The sequence below is a fragment of the Schistocerca americana genome, chromosome 7 (assembly GCF_021461395.2).
Source record: "Schistocerca americana isolate TAMUIC-IGC-003095 chromosome 7, iqSchAmer2.1, whole genome shotgun sequence".
NCBI lineage: Eukaryota > Metazoa > Arthropoda > Insecta > Orthoptera > Acrididae > Schistocerca > Schistocerca americana.
The window spans coordinates 452823389-452839550 of NC_060125.1; positions in this window are offsets into that span (position 1 = coordinate 452823389).

Here is a 16162-nt window from a genome sequence, read left to right on the forward strand (position 1 = left end):
CCGTGAGGTATTCGACCTGACTGTCACAACTGGGAAAATCGTGGTCCGGAAAGGTCGCCAGGGAGGAGTACAGTCCCCAGTCAGCTTTCAGTATGTTCCAGCTCGAAGGACGTGGGGATGGGGTGTGGTGCAGGAGACGAACGACACAGGGGAAGTGGTCGCTCGAATAGGTGTCAGAAAGGACATACCACTCGAACCGACGGGCAAGAGTGGCAGAACAGATCGAGAGGTCCAAGTGGGAGTAGGTATGAGTAGAGTCCGAAAGGAAAGTCGGGGCGCCGGTATTGAGGCAGACAAGATTGAGATGGTTGAAGACATCCGCCAAGAGTGAGCCTCTTGGACAGGACGCTGGAGAGCCCCAAAGGGGATGATGGGCATTGAAGTCGCCAAACAATAAAAACGGCGGGAGAAGCTGAACGATCAGGTGCATCATGTCAGCCCGACTAACAGCAGATGATAGTGGAGTGTAGATGGTACAAACTGAAAAAGTAAAAGCAGAAAGAGTAATGCGGACAGCTATTGCTTGGAGTGGGGTGGTCAATGGGATGGGATGGTAATAAACATCGTCCCGAACGAGCAACATGACCCCACCATGAGCTGGGATACTGTCCACAGGGGTGAGGTCATACCGCTCCGAGGTATAGTGGGTAAAGGCAATACGGTCAGTCGGGCGCAACTTGGTTTCCTGGAGACCAAGGACGAGCGGACAGTGCAGGGGGAGGAGCAGTTGTAATTCCTCCCGATTAGATCGAATACCTCTTATGTTCCAATGAAACAATGCCATCGCTAGTCAAAAGGTTGGGGGAACGAGACGGGGGAAGAGCTGGTCACCTCGACGTCCGCGGAGGGCCAGGTTGCGAGGGAACTACGCTACAACCGACGGGAGGCGGATCCGGTTCCATCGACTCGTCGCCAGCTGCGGCCGCTGTCCCTGGATGTGTAGGATGGGCCACATCATTTGCCGACGAAAGGCCGGCGGAGCGCCTGGTAGCAGAGCGTCCCGGCGAAACTGAGGACGGCCGGGAGCAGCGACTCACGGATGGAGCGTCAGACAAAACGCGCCGGGGTGGAGAGGGGGATAGAGACTTCTTCTTGGAGGCCTTCTTGGAAGGCCGAGGAGGCACAGGGATGGTGGGCTGGACCCGAAGAAGGTCCTCACGCGCGGGGTCCGTTTTGGAACGCCGGACCTCGGAAGCTGGAGTCCGGAACGTTTCCCCGATGGACGCCTGAGATGAGGATCGCTTCTCAGGTGGCGTGGGGGGAGGAGGAGGAGGAAGGGTGGCCCCTGGGGCAGAGGGGGTGGGGGCCACGGGGAGAAGGATTTGGAAGGGAGGGATTTGGGAGGCGGAGGCAGAGCCCCCTAATGGGCGGAGGAGGTGGAGGGGGGACAGGATAGGGGTGAGGATACCGCGGAAGGAGTGGACACAACTGAGGCAAACGAGGTGGTCAATGGCACGGGATGGAGGCGGTCGTACTTCTTCTGGGCCTCAGAATAAGAGAGCCGATCCAAAATTTTGATTTCTTGTATCTTCTTCTCCTTCTGATATGCGGGGCAGTCTGAGGATCTAGGCGAGTGGACGCCAGGACAATTAACGCACCGAGGTGGTGGGGTGCATGTATGTTCCTCACAAAGAGGACGTCCACAATCGCCACAAAGGGGCTCAGCCTCACACCGTGATGACGTGTGCCCAAAGCGCAAACACCTAAAACAGCGCATAGGAGGCGGGACGTAAGGTCGCACGTCACACCGGTAGCACATCACCTTTACCTTCTCTGGGAGAACGTCCCCCTCGAAGGCGAGGATAAAGGCCCCGGTGTCGATGCGACGGTCTTTGGGGCCGCGCTGGACTCGCCGGACGAAATGGACGCCTCGGCGCTCCAGGTTGGCCCTGAGCTCCTCATCAGATTGTAGCAGGAGGTCACGATGAAAAATAACCTGCTGCGTCCTATTTAGTGCCAGATGTGGGACAATGGATACTGGGATGTCCCCTAGGCGGTCGCACGCCTGGAGCGCCGCCGACTGTGTGGTGGAGGTGGTCTTGATAAGGACGGACCCTGAACGCATCTTGCTGAGAGCCTCGATTTCCCCGAAGACGTCCTCAATGTGCTGAACAAAGAACATGGGCTTGGAGGTGGCGAACGTCCCCCCATCGGTTCGAGAACAGACCAAATAGCGGGGGAAGTACTTCGCCCCAAGCCGGCGGGCCTGTCCCTCCTCCCATGGAGTGGCCAAGGGGGAAAGGGCAGGAGAACCAGAACTAGAAACGGTACCTTTTCTTTTGAAAGACTCGGCCGCAGAGCGACCTGATACATGTTGACGTTTCATCTGCGAAACGTCCGCCCCGATACCACCCACTCCGACCAGGGGCTCTCCCCACGGGCGCCACCCAGCCGCAGCAAGGGCCACCTGGCAGGATGACCATTGCCGGGAGTCCTGATGCCCCAAGGAGACGGGCATCTACTCCTTGGCCGACGTGGGGAGGGTGCAGCTCAGGTATCGGCAGTACGATCCCTGTGTTGTCAGGGGGCTACAACCTAGAGGGTACATGACGACCCCACCACAACGGGCTGGCTACCGTGCTGGATTTCTGGTGCCATGGAAAGTCCATCATGATCGCTGGTGCAGATGGAGATGCACTATGGGCGTAACTTGGACAACCCATCAGGCGTTTAGGCCCAATTTGAGGAATAGTGGGTATGGTTACAACGCCGGTGCAATGCTGAGTGCCAAGGTCTTAGTGCACTTAGGACCAGTGGTACACCATGTAAGGTGTCCTTCCCCTAAAGGCTCGTACTTCTGTAGAATTTTGAAAAATGGAGGTCAAACCCCAAGGGGGACCATTACATGGAAGGCCGAAACGGTTGCAACTCCTTTTAGTCGCCTCTTACGACAGGCAGGAATACCTCGGGCCTATTCTTACCCCGGACCCGCAGGGGGCCCTGTTTGCAGGGGAGGAAGGCAGGGTGGTAATGAGCGGAGCTCGAAACCTCGGTGAAAAAGCGGCCGAAGGCATTGGAGACATCCTCAGGGGCCACAAGGACGTCATTCGCGACCGTCAAGCCAGAAACTGGTGAGTGGACCTTAGTGCCAGATAGCCGGCGCAGGCTACCCCAGACAACAGAAGAAGAAGTAAAACTGTTGAAGGTACTTGTGAAAGCAGCCCAGCTGGCTTTCTTGCTTTCTTTAATAATACGACGACACTGTGCACGTAATCGTTTATAATTGATACAATTCGCCACTGTAGGGTGGCGTTTAAAGGTGCGTAAAGCACATCGACGAGCACGTAAAGCGTCTCTACATGCTGCGGTCCACCAGGGGACCGGTACGCGTCGTGGAGAAGAAGTAGGGTGAGGGATGGAATATTCAGCAGCAGCGAGAATGACTTCCGTGAGGTGTGCGACCTGACGATCGCAGCTTGTGAAGGTTTGATCCTGAAAGGTCGCCCTGGAAGAGAAGAGCCCCCAGTCTGCTTTGGAGATGGTCCAACTAGAGGAGCACGGAGAGGGGGTATGCTGCAGGAGATGGATAACACACGGGAAGTGGTCGCTCGAATATGTATCAGAAAGTGCATACCACTCAAACCGGCGTGCAAGTTGGGGAGTACATATAGAGAGGTCTAAATGGGAATAGGTGTGAGATGTGTCCGAAAGAAAAGTTGGGGCGCCAGTATTGAGGCAGACAAGATTGAGCTGGTATAAAAGGTCTGCTAACAGGGAACCCCTCGGGCAGGATGATGGAGAGCCCCAAAGGGGATGGTGGGCATTGAAGTCTCCAGTTAACAAAAATGGTGCAGGTAGCTGAGCAATAAGTTGCATCATGTCTGCTCTGGTAACGGCAGATGACGCTGGAGTGTAAACGGTACAAATGGAAAATGTAAAAGTGGGGAGAGTAATGCGGATGGCAACTGCCTGCAGGCCGGTGTGCAACGTGATGGGATCGCAGTAAATATCATCCCGGACCAGCAACATAACCCCTCCATGAGCCGGGATACCTACCACAGGGGGTGTAGTGTGCCAAGGCAATTTGATTGCATGGGCGTAGCTTCGTTTCCTGGAGGACTACGACGAGCGGACGGTGCAAGCGGAGCAGCAACTTCAAGTCCTCTCGGTTGGAGCGAATGCTGCGAATATTCCAGTGAACAAGTGCCATCGTAAGAAGAAAAGGAAGATGAAAGAAGGGGTCACCTCGAAGGCCGCTGAGGGCCTGGCTTCGAGCGAGCACTGCCGCCGCTATCAGTAGGCGGACAGTCATCGTCCATTGGGTCTATAGTTTCATCGGCCATCTTGGGAGGATGGCCGGGAGGGGGAGCTTCCTCCGCCGGTGAACGGCCAGATGTTCGGCTACCAGCGGTGCGGCCAGGCGAAACGGATGACGGCCTGGGGCGGCAAACGCTGGGTGGCGCAGGAGAAGAAATGCGCCGTGGCGGAGAAGGAGAACTGTGCTTCCTATGAGCCTTCTTGGAAGGACGTTTGTTGGAAGTACCGGTCGAAGGCTGGGAGGTCGAGGTACGTAGGAAGTCTGCACGGGATGGTTCCTTCTTGAAGGCCCGTGCATCTGACTTCTGGGTCTTCGTCTTAGCAGAAGCTGATGAAGGGGCTGGTGTCTGTGGGGTGACAGGAGGAAGAGGAGACGTCGACCGCGCGATCTTAGCACTGGCCGAACGGACGACCGTGGTGCTGAAGGTCAGATCGCATGTCTGGGTTGCCACCTCCGTGGTAGTCCGAGGAGAGGCGAGGACAGTACTGTATTTCCCCGCTGGGAGCAGCGTGGGCTTCCTACTAGCCAATAGCTTGCGAGCAGCCGAGGTGGACACTTTCTCTTTGACCCGAATTTCTTGGATACAGCGTTCTTCCTTATAGACAGGACAGTCGCGGGAGGATGCGGCATGGTCACCCTGACAGTTCACACAACGAGGAGACGGAGGTGGACAGTCACCCTCATGGGCATCCCTGCCACAAGTGACACATTTAGCCGCATTGGAACAAGACTGTCGAGTGTGATTGAAACGCTGACACTGGTAGCAGCGCGTAGGTGTCGGGACATAGGGGCGAACAGAAATAACCTCGTAGCCCGCCTTGATGCGCGATGGCAGCTTAACACTATCGAAGGTCAAGAAAAGTGTCCGGGTTGGTACAAGGTCATTGTTGACCTTTCTCATGACCCTATGGACAGCCGTCACGCCCTGCTAAGCGAGGAAAGATTGAATCTCCTCGTCAGTCAATCCGTCGAGGGAGCTAGTATAGACTACACCACGAGACGAATTCAAAGTTCGGTGGGCCTCCACCCGGACAGGGAACGTGTACAGGAGTGTGGCCCGAAGCAGTTTTTGTGCCTGAAAGGCGCTCTCAGTTTCTAGTAATAAGGTGCCGTTACGCAACCTGGTACAAGATTTGACAGATCCGGCTATGGCATCTACGCCCTTCTGGATAACGAAAGGGTTGACAGAGGAAAAATCCTTTCCGTCCTCAGATCGAGAAACGACGAGGAACTGTGGGGCAGGCGGTAGTACTTTTGTCACTGGTGGCTGGTCATGTTTACGTTTTTGGGCAGAAGTCGAGAGAGATAGAGTGAAATCCATTGCGGAGGAATCCCCCATGATTGCCAGCGTCTCCGATGGCGCGCTCCTTCCTTGTGGGGACCCTCTCAGAGGGCACTCCCGCCTTAGGTGAATGTTTACACCTCAGGTCACACCTCCCGAAAAACAGACGGAGGGACCAATCGGCATGGTCAGAAGGTATCAGCTCAGGCAATCACCCCTCCCCGGGCCTGGCCTTTACCAGGGGGTACGCGCGTGCCTTACATGTCTACCCAGGGCGGGGAATTACGCGTTACCCCGTCACCGGCTACGCGTGCGAACGCGTGGGTCGGCCTTCAGGCACGCACAGGGAGGAAGGAAGAAGAGGAAAAAGGGGAGAGAGAGAGGGAAAGAGAGAGAGAGAGAGGACAGACTGTCTCAAACGCCGAGGCGGAGACCAGAGAAGGCAAGGAAGAGAAGGCAATGAGAAGGCAAGGAGAAGAAGGCAATGAGAAGGCAAGGAGAAGAAGGCAATAAGAAGGCAAGGAGATTTTGCAGGGGAAAGAGTAAGGCAGACAGTGAGGTGGAGAAGAGCAAAGAAAGGAACCAACAAGGTAGGAAGAAACGAGAAGTGAAAAAGCAAAATGACCGCAAATAGAGGTCGTGGAACCGTCGGTCTCCGGACGCAGGCGCTAACTACCCCTGTGAGGGGGAGGGACTCCTTTTAGTCGCCTCTTACGACAGGCAGGAATACCGCGGGCCTATTCTAATCCCCGGACCCGCAGGGGGGTTCCGTGGTGTGGACTGATTAGATCCCCAACCAAAATGGACATGAAAGAAAATAGCCATACTGAGAGGCAAGTTGAGACCTCAAACACCCAAACATCAGGGCTGGAACCAATGGAAAACATCCCCTCAGCTAAACAGGGGGAAAGGCCTGTTCAAGAAGTAGGATTGGTTACTAAGAAGTTAGACCAGATTAAAATCAGAGACTTGTCTGGAGCTCAGAGGAGGAAACTTCTTAGAAAACAAAAGCTAAAGGAAGGAAAAGAGTGACTTCCTAAACAAAAGTTGAGGGAACTAAAAGGGCTTGAGCCCAAGACCTCCAAGAAAAGACTGTCCCAGGGCGAAGGGGGTGTACAAACACCTTCTACATCGAGGGCAGGCAGTAAGAGAACAAGGGAGAAATCTATGACTCCCACTTCTCAGTAGACACGTATCCAGAAAAAGCTGAGGTATGAAATAGGGAAACAGACATATAGTGCTGCAGTCTCAGTTTTTAGGATGGTGGTTACCCAGCAAGGCTATCCACTTGTGAAGATCACTCGCAGAAGGAGCTCATGCAGATGGCTCTCTTTGAGAAGATTGGAGGTGGAAGCTGGTCCAGGACTCAAATTCAAGAGAGTCTATCTATATCACTGTGCTCTTAACTTTGTGTGTGAAGGGGAGGATATGGTGGACCGGCTTAAGGAAAAGATGCCCCTAATATCACCATGGGAGGAAGCGAAGCTGCTGGTGAAGAGAGTGTCTGAGCTCTTCAAGACCGTATAGATATTAATCTGGGTGCCAAGACTCCTTAAGGATACCTCTCCAGAAACTCTGATTGAGAAAATAGGGTCTCAAAACCGAAAGTCTCGACAGAGGATTGAAAGGTAATCAACCGGAAGGTTGCACCAAACGGCCAAACCCTTGTGGTGGAAGTCGGAGAGGAGTCCCTGAAGGCAATGCGGGAACAGTACCTGAGACTATTCTTGGGGTTCTCGCAGGTTGCCGTCAGGGTAATCAAAGACATCAAATGCGACAACTGCGGCAAGATGGAGACTTAATGTGCTGCAGATAAATCTGCAACACAGTAAAGGGGCCACTGCTGTCCTGAGTCGTCTTCTGGGAAGACAGGAAGTGAACGTGTCCCTGATTCAGGAACCTTATTATATAAAGGGGATGTACTGGGCTTTGGCGGCACTGGAGGTAAGCTGGTTTATGCTAGAAATATAAGAAACAACAGAACGTCATTTATGTAAAAAATGGAATCCCTTACTTGCCAATGGTGTACTTTTGTTCTAGGGACTTAGTGAGCATCAGGATTCAGCAATGTGAGGAAGGTATCACGAAGGAGTTTGTGATGGCCTCTGCATACATTCCTTATGAGGACAGTGCTCCTCTTTCTCAGGAGGAGGAGGTAGCCTGTGCACAACAGGGCGACCAGCTATTAGTTGGATGCGATGCTTATACCCACAACTTAGTGTGGGGCAGCACCGACACAAACAGTAGAGGTGAGTACCTTCTAGAATTTCTTCTGGCTAATAACTTAGAGATCCTCAGTAGGGGCAAGGAACCTACATTTAGGAATATAAGAAGGGAAGAGGTAATTGACATAACTTTCAGTTCCATTTTGATGGGTAGTTATGTCAAACAATGGCATGTGGCTTTAGAGCCATCCTCATCAGACCACATGTATATTAAGTCGAGGATGAAATGGGTATTAGATAAACCATGTCTTACAGGAATCCCAGGAAAACGGTATGGGAGGGACCTCAACTCAAGCCTATTGGAAGTCTGTACTTCAATAAAGAATCCAGTAGAGTTTGAAGAGGTAGCAGGGGCAGTGACTTATACCATCATGACCTCACACCATGACAACTGCTAAATCACCAAGACGTGCACGAATAGGAGTGTACCTTCATGGAACGACAACCTGGAATTACAGAGGAAACAGGTACGAAGACTGTTTAACCTCGCGAGAAGGAAAGGACAATGGGCAGAATATTGGAGGCCCTTGTCTCTTGCAACTAAGCAAGCAAAGCAGGCGTCCTGGAAGGTATTCTGTGAGGAGGTAGAGGGTACAGCTGTTCAGGCCAGACCTCACAAAAACCTCACTAGGATACCAACTAATCCAGGAGGAACTTCAAGGGAAGAGGACGGGGAGGACAGACAACATAGATCAGGACGAGATCCCTGTGAGAAATCGGTTTTCAGGTATTCGAAGGGAGAACTGGGAATCTGCCAGAGAACATGTTGACCATAGTAAAATCCAGTGGGTGGTGGGAACATTCCAACCGTTCAAGTCATCTGGCCCAGACAGAATTTTTCCAGCGCTCCTGCAACAAACAGGAGTAAACTTAATAAGATCCCTATACGGGTTATCTGGGGTTAGCCTAGCAGCAGGAATCATTCCTAACGTCTGGAGGGCAGTGACGGTTGTCTTCATTCCAAAGATAGGGAGAATTGATCATACCAAGGCCAAGGATATGACACCAATCACACTGTCCTTCTTTCTTCTTAAAACATTAGAAAAACTGATCAATGTGCATGTTAGCGAGAGGAGGTTAACTAGGGTCCCTCTATACATAAACCAACATGCATACCAACCAGGACAATCGTGTGAAACTGCAGTCCACCAATTTGTTGGGAAGGTGCAGAAAACACTACACTGTCAAAAGATAGCCCTCTGCATGTTCTTGGACATCTAAGGGGCTTCTGACAACACAACCTTCGAATCCATGGTTAAGGCAGCAGAGTTGCATGGCTTGGAGCCACCATTTGCAGGTAGATTAGAGCCATGCTTAGTGGTAGAAAGGTAGAAGCCACCATGATGCAAGAAAAAATGTTAATCAGTACCACTAGATGCTGTTCACAAGGAGGAGTCCTGTCACCTCTCTGTGGAACCGTGTGGTGAATGAACTCATTGTAGAATTAAACTCTAGACAGTACTTTTGCCAGGGTTTCGCAGACGATCTTGTCGTAGTAATACTTTGCAAATTTTCAAGTACAGCCAGAGCTATGGCACAAGGAGGATCGAACATTGTGTCAAATTGGTGTAGGAAACAGGATCTAAGGGTTAGTCCTAAGAAGACTGTTGTAGTACTATTTACGAGGAATTGGATCCAGCACACATATTGGAATCTCAAGCTTCTCTATGAAACTCTGCCAGTGAATGGGATAGTTAAATACCTACAGGTAACACTGGATGAGAAACTATCGTGACACCTTATGTAAGGAGCACCTGTTCCAAAGTTAAAGGTACTCTAATGAGTACCAGGACAGCTTGTGGTAAAAACTGGGGCTTAAGCCCCAAGAGTATGTACTGGATATACACCACAGTAGTAAGACTTAGGGCTACAGTGTGATGGAAAAAGGTAGAACAGCAGGTAGCTGCTAAGGAGCTTGCTAAGGTACAGAGATTGGCCTCCTTAGCCATTAAAGACGGAATTAGCAGTACACCCACTGCTGGGATGGGAACCATGCTATACATGCCGCCATTGCACCTGTCGGCAAAGATGGAGGTAGCAGCTGGAGCATACAGGTTAAAGACTGGCAAAAACTGGAACTCACTGGGGTATCCAGGCTCTCACACTAAAATAAGTGAGGTAGACGTAGGTATGGTTGGGGAAATGCCGGCCGACTATATAATAACTCCCAGCTGCTTCAACAAGTTTTTCAATGTAGTAACTGGAAGTAGAGAGCTCTGGAAGAACAGCTTTCGACGCCTTATAGGGGACATAGTCTGATTCACTGACGGTTCAAAAACAGACCAATCTGTTGGGGCCTTGGTATACAGGGTGCAGCCAAGGCTGGAGAGTGCAGTCTCTCTAGGGAAGATGGCCACTGTGTTTCAAGCAGAAATATCTGCTGTCAGAATGTGAGTGGAGGAGAATTTGCGGAGGTGCTACAGAGGTCATAGCATTTTCATTTATTCAGACAGCCAAGCAGCCCTGACTAAATTGGCACCTCATCAACAAGATCAAAGATTGTGACAGAATGCCAGCCTACCAAGTTTCGTCCTTGTGGAGCTAGGGGAAGCAATAGCGTAAACCTATTGTGGGTCCCTGGTCGCTCATGGATTACTCGTAACGAGCAAGCCGATAGGTTGGCCAGGATACGGGCGATGACACCATTTATTGGACCGGAACCTATCCTGACAATCACTAAGCCGATGATCAAAATAAAACTACGAGACTGGACAAGGAGACAGCGTGTAGAATATTGGGCTGAGGTCCAAATGCAAAAACGTGGCAAGGTATTGATGCCAAAATCGTGTCTCAATCCTGAGTTTGAACAGGAGAGAAATGAAACTCATGGTTGGACTATTGACAGGCCATGGGAATTTCAAAAAACGCCTACTTACAACGTGGATAGTAGAAGAAGACCCCAAATGTAGGACGTGTGGTGTGGGAGAGGAAACAGCATCACATTTGATCTTCGAATGCGAGTCATTCGAGATTAAGAGAGACAGAAAATTCGGATCACCCAGACCTGAAGAAATTATGTCTAGCGAAGAACTAATAAAAGATCTCCTTGCACTGTTCAAGGGCATTGGTTGGCATTACTAGAGACACAGGGAACGATACCGCACAATAAACCCTGTTTTGTTACGACCAGCAGCGGTCTTGACCATTGTTGTTTTTAGAGCATTTGCCCGCGAAACGCAAACGTCCCGAGTTTGAGTCTAGGTCCGGCACACTGTTTTAATCTGCCAGGAAGTTGCATTGTTGTTTTTGATTCCCTGATAAAATCAATCAATCTATCAATATGAGGATATTGGGTGATACCGAAAGATTTCAGCTAGAATATATCATGCTCAGACATAGATTCCGAAATCAGATGCTGAATTGTAAGGCATACTGAGCAGATCTAAATTCAGATCACAATATGGTAGTGATGAAGAGTAGGCTGAAGTTCAAGAGATTAGTAAGGAAGAACCAATACGCAAAGAAGTGGGATATAGATCTACTAAGGTATGGCAAGACACGCTTGCGGTTCTCTAGGGCTTTAGATAGAGCAATGAAGAATAGCTCAGTAGGCAGTACAGCTGAAGAGGAATGGACATCCCTAAAAAGGGCAATCACAGACGTTGGAAAGAAAAACATAGGTACAATGAAGGAAATACGAAGAAATCATGGTTAACAGAAGAAATACTTCAGTTGATCGATGAGAGAAGGAATACAAAAATGTTCAGCAAAATTCAGGAATACAGAAATGCAAGTCGCTGAGGAATGAAATAAATAGCAAGTGTAGGGAAGCTAAGACGAAATGGCTGCATGAAAAATGTGAAGAAATCGAAAAAGAAATAATTGTCGGAAGGATGGACTCAGCATATAGGAAAGTCAAAACAACCTTCGTGACACTAAAAGCAAAGGTGGTAGCAAAGGTAGTGCAACGGGAATTCCACTGTATGCACAGGAGAGGGCGGATAGATGGAAAGAGTACATTGAAGGCCTAATGAGGGGGAAGATTTGTCTGATCTGATAGAAGAAGAAGCAGGAGTCGATTTGTAAGTGTTAGGCGATCCAGTATTAGACTCAGAATTTAAGGGAGCTTTGGAAAACTTAAGAGCAAATAATGCAGAAGGGAAAGATAACATTCCATGAGAATTTATAAGATCATTGGGGGAAGTGGCAATAAAGATACTCAATCACGTTGGTGTGTGCAGTGTATGAGTCACGAGACATACCATCAGACTTTCGGAAAAATATCACCCACACAATTCCGAAGACTGCAAGAGCTGAGAAATGCGAGAATTATCGCGCAATTAGCTTAAGAGCTCATGCATCGAAGTTGTTAACAACGATAGCATACAGAAAAATGGATAAGAAAATTGTGAATTTGCTAAATGACGATCAGCTTGGCATTGGATAGGTAAAGACACGAGGGAGGCAATTCTGGCTTTGCTTTGCGATTGGCAGTGGAAGCAAAACTAAAGAAAAATATTGACGCTTCCATAGGATTTGTCGACCTGGAAAAAGCGATCGACAATGTAAAACTGTGCAAGAGGTTTGAAATTCTGAAGAAAATAGAGGTAAATTGTAGGGTGAGACGGGCTATATACGTTATGTACAAGAGCCAAGAGAGAATAATAAGAATGGAAGACCGAGAACGAAGTGCTCGAATTAAAAAGGGTGTAAGGCAGGGATGTGGTCTTTCCCCCCTACTGTTCAATCTGTACGTCGAAGAAGCAATGATGGAAATAACAGAAAGGTTCAGGAGTGGAATTAAAATACAAGGTGAAAGGTTATCAACGATGATGTGCTGAATGGAATGAAAATCTGAGTACAGAATGTGGACTGAGAGTAATTCGAAGAAAGACGAAATTAATGAGAAGTAGCAGAAATGAGAACAGCGAGACACTTAACATCACCACTGATGGTCACAAAGTAGATGAAGTTAAAGAACTCTGTACCTACGCAGCAAAATAAACAATGACGGACGGAGCAAGGAGGACATCAGAAGCAGACTAGCACTGGCAAAAACTGCATTCCTGGCTAAGAGAAGTCTACTAGTGTCAAACACATGCCTTAATTTGAGGAAGAAATTTCTGAGAATGTACGTCAGGAGCATAGCATTGTATGGCAGTGAAACATGGACTGTGGGAAAACCAGAACAGAAGAGAATCGAAGCATTTGAGATGAGAGACAAGCGAATGTTGAAAATTAGGTGGACTGATAAGGTAAGGAATGAGGAGGTTCTGCGCTGAATCGGAGAAGAAAGGAATATGTGCAAAACACTGACAAGGAGAAGGGATTGGATGACAGGTCATCGGTTAAGACATCAGAGAATGACTTCCATGGTACTAGAGGGAGCTGTAGAGTGCAAAAACTGTAAACGAAGGCAGAGATTGGAATGCATCCAGCAAATAATTGAGGACTTAGTTTGCCACTCTGAGATGAAGAGATTGGCATAGGAGAGGAGTTCGTGGCGGGCCGCACCAAACCAGTCACAAGACTGATGACCTCAAAAAAATAAAGAAAGAAGTAACAAGATTTCCTCGATCGCAATTCTTAAATGTAAATAAAACTTTTGTTCCTCGGTAAATGAATTTCGAATAGTTTTACATATTTGGAAAAACATTTTTTCTGGAGTAATTTTTGTAGTTTCAGAGAAAAGACTGTAGTACACATAAAATAAATGCTATCAGTTCGAAATGATATAAGGAAATATACCAACCTTCTATTATACGGCTGGGTAGAGTTTAAAGGCGGAAAAGTGTTCGAAGGTACAGTACCCCCCCCCCCCCGCCCTACATCACGTGTCATAACTATCTCATGAAAATATCTTATCCGAGTTGTAGATAGCTCCCGCAATGAACCATAAAATACTTCATTATTGACTTCGCAACAGAAAAACAAACAAATTGACAGGCCAACACAACAGTAACTATACGATGACTACCACATTTTTGTAGGGCCTGCACAATATTATTGTTATTCATAATTCTAAACATCGCGAACATTAGCAACCGTACACAGACTTTTAATAAATGATATATTTTTGTAACAATTTGGCTGTATACATCATTTATTAAAATTATTATTATTATTATTACTACACTCCTGGAAATGGAAAAAAGAACACATTGACACCGGTGTGTCAGACCCACCATACTTGCTCCGGACACTGCGAGAGGGCTGTACAAGCAATGATCACACGCACGGCACAGCGGACACACCAGGAACCGCGGTGTTGGCCGTCGAATGGCGCTAGCTGCGCAGCATTTGTGCACCGCCGCCGTCAGTGTCAGCCAGTTTGCCGTGGCATACGGAGCTCCATCGCAGTCTTTAACACTGGTAGCATGCCGCGACAGCGTGGACGTGAACCGTATGTGCAGTTGACGGACTTTGAGCGAGGGCGTATGGTGGGCATGCGGGAGGCCGGGTGGACGTACCGCCGAATTGCTCAACACGTGGGGCGTGAGGTCTCCACAGTACATCGATGTTGTCGCCAGTGGTCGGCGGAAGGTGCACGTGCCCGTCGACCTGGGACCGGACCGCAGCGACGCACGGATGCACGCCAAGACCGTAGGATCCTACGCAGTGCCGTAGGGGACCGCACCGCCACTTCCCAGCAAATTAGGGACACTGTTGCTCCTGGGGTATCGGCGAGGACAATTCGCAACCGTCTCCATGAAGCTGGGCTACGGTCCCGCACACCGTTAGGCCGTCTTCCGCTCACCCCCCAACATCGTGCAGCCCGCCTCCAGTGGTGTCGCGACAGGCGTGAATGGAGGGACGAATGGAGACGTGTCGTCTTCAGCGATGAGAGTCGCTTCTGCCTTGGTGCCAATGATGGTCGTATGCGTGTTTGGCGCCGTGCAGGTGAGCGCCACAATCAGGACTGCATACGACCGAGGCACACAGGGCCAACACCCGGCATCATGGTGTGGGGAGCGATCTCCTACACTGGCCGTACACCACTGGTGATCGTCGAGGGGACACTGAATAGTGCACGGTACATCCAAACCGTCATCGAACCCATCGTTCTACCATTCCTAGACCGGCAAGGGAACTTGCTGTTCCAACAGGACAATGCACGTCCGCATGTATCCCGTGCCACCCAACGTGCTCTAGAAGGTGTAAGTCAACTACCCTGGCCAGCAAGATCTCCGGATCTGTCCCCCATTGAGCATGTTTGGGACTGGATGAAGCGTCGTCTGACGCGGTCTGCACGTCCAGCACGAACGCTGGTCCAACTGAGGCGCCAGGTGGAAATGGCATGGCAAGCCGTTCCACAGGACTGCATCCAGCATCTCTACGATCGTCTCCATGGGAGAATAGCAGCCTGCATTGCTGCGAAAGGTGGGTATACACTGTACTAGTGCCGACATTGTGCATGCTCTGTTGCCTGTGTCTATGTGCCTGTGGTTCTGTCAGTGTGATCATGTGATGTATCTGACCCCAGGAATGTGTCAATAAAGTTTCCCCTTCCTGGGACATTGAATTCACGGTGTTCTTATTTCAATTTCCAGGAGTGTATTAATGTTATTGGTTTAATAACTGTTTTAGAAAGAGACCTTCATCACAGATTCAAGAGAAGTCAAAATCTAGCTGACAAACGCCGAACGAAGCGTAAAATGAGCATAAGGAGGGCAAGAAGATAGGTGTCCAGTGACTTTGAAAGTAAAATTTTGGCAACCGATCTGACTAAACACCCTAAGAGATTTTCGTCCTGTGTAAAACCAGTAAGCGGTTAAAAATCCACTGTTTAGTCACTGACCACATTGGCACCGAAACGGAAGATAGCAGAGAGAATACTGCATTCGTCTTCTGGAATTATTTCACCATTGAAGACCTTAATAAGATCTCTCCTTGCAAGCATCATACGAATGTCGAAATGGCAGATATTGAGGTAACCGATCGCGGAATATAAAAACAACCACAATCGCATACTAGCGCAAAGGCTGCAGAGCCAGATGAGATACCTGTAAAATTCTACAAAGATTATACGGAGGAACTTGCTCCCCTTCTAGCAGCAATTTATCGTAGATCGCTAGAGCTACGAAGGGTTATTAGGAGCTGGAAAAAAGGGCAGGTCATTCCCGTTTTCGAGAAGAGTCATACGACAGATAAACGTAATTTTTGGCCTATATCGTTGACGTCAATAGTTTTTAGAATTATGGAACATGTTTTATGCTCAAGAATTATGACATTTCTGCAGAACGAAAATCTCCTCCATAAAAATCAATACGAATTCTGTAAACAGAGATCTTACGAAACTCAGCTCGCTCTTTTACTCCATGAGATTCATAGCACTGTAGATAACGGTCTCAGTTTGTTTCTTTTTCCTTGACTTCAGGACATCATTTGACACCGTCTCCCATAGCCATTTAGTGAAAAAATACGAGCTTATCGAGTTATAGACAAGTCTTGTGACTG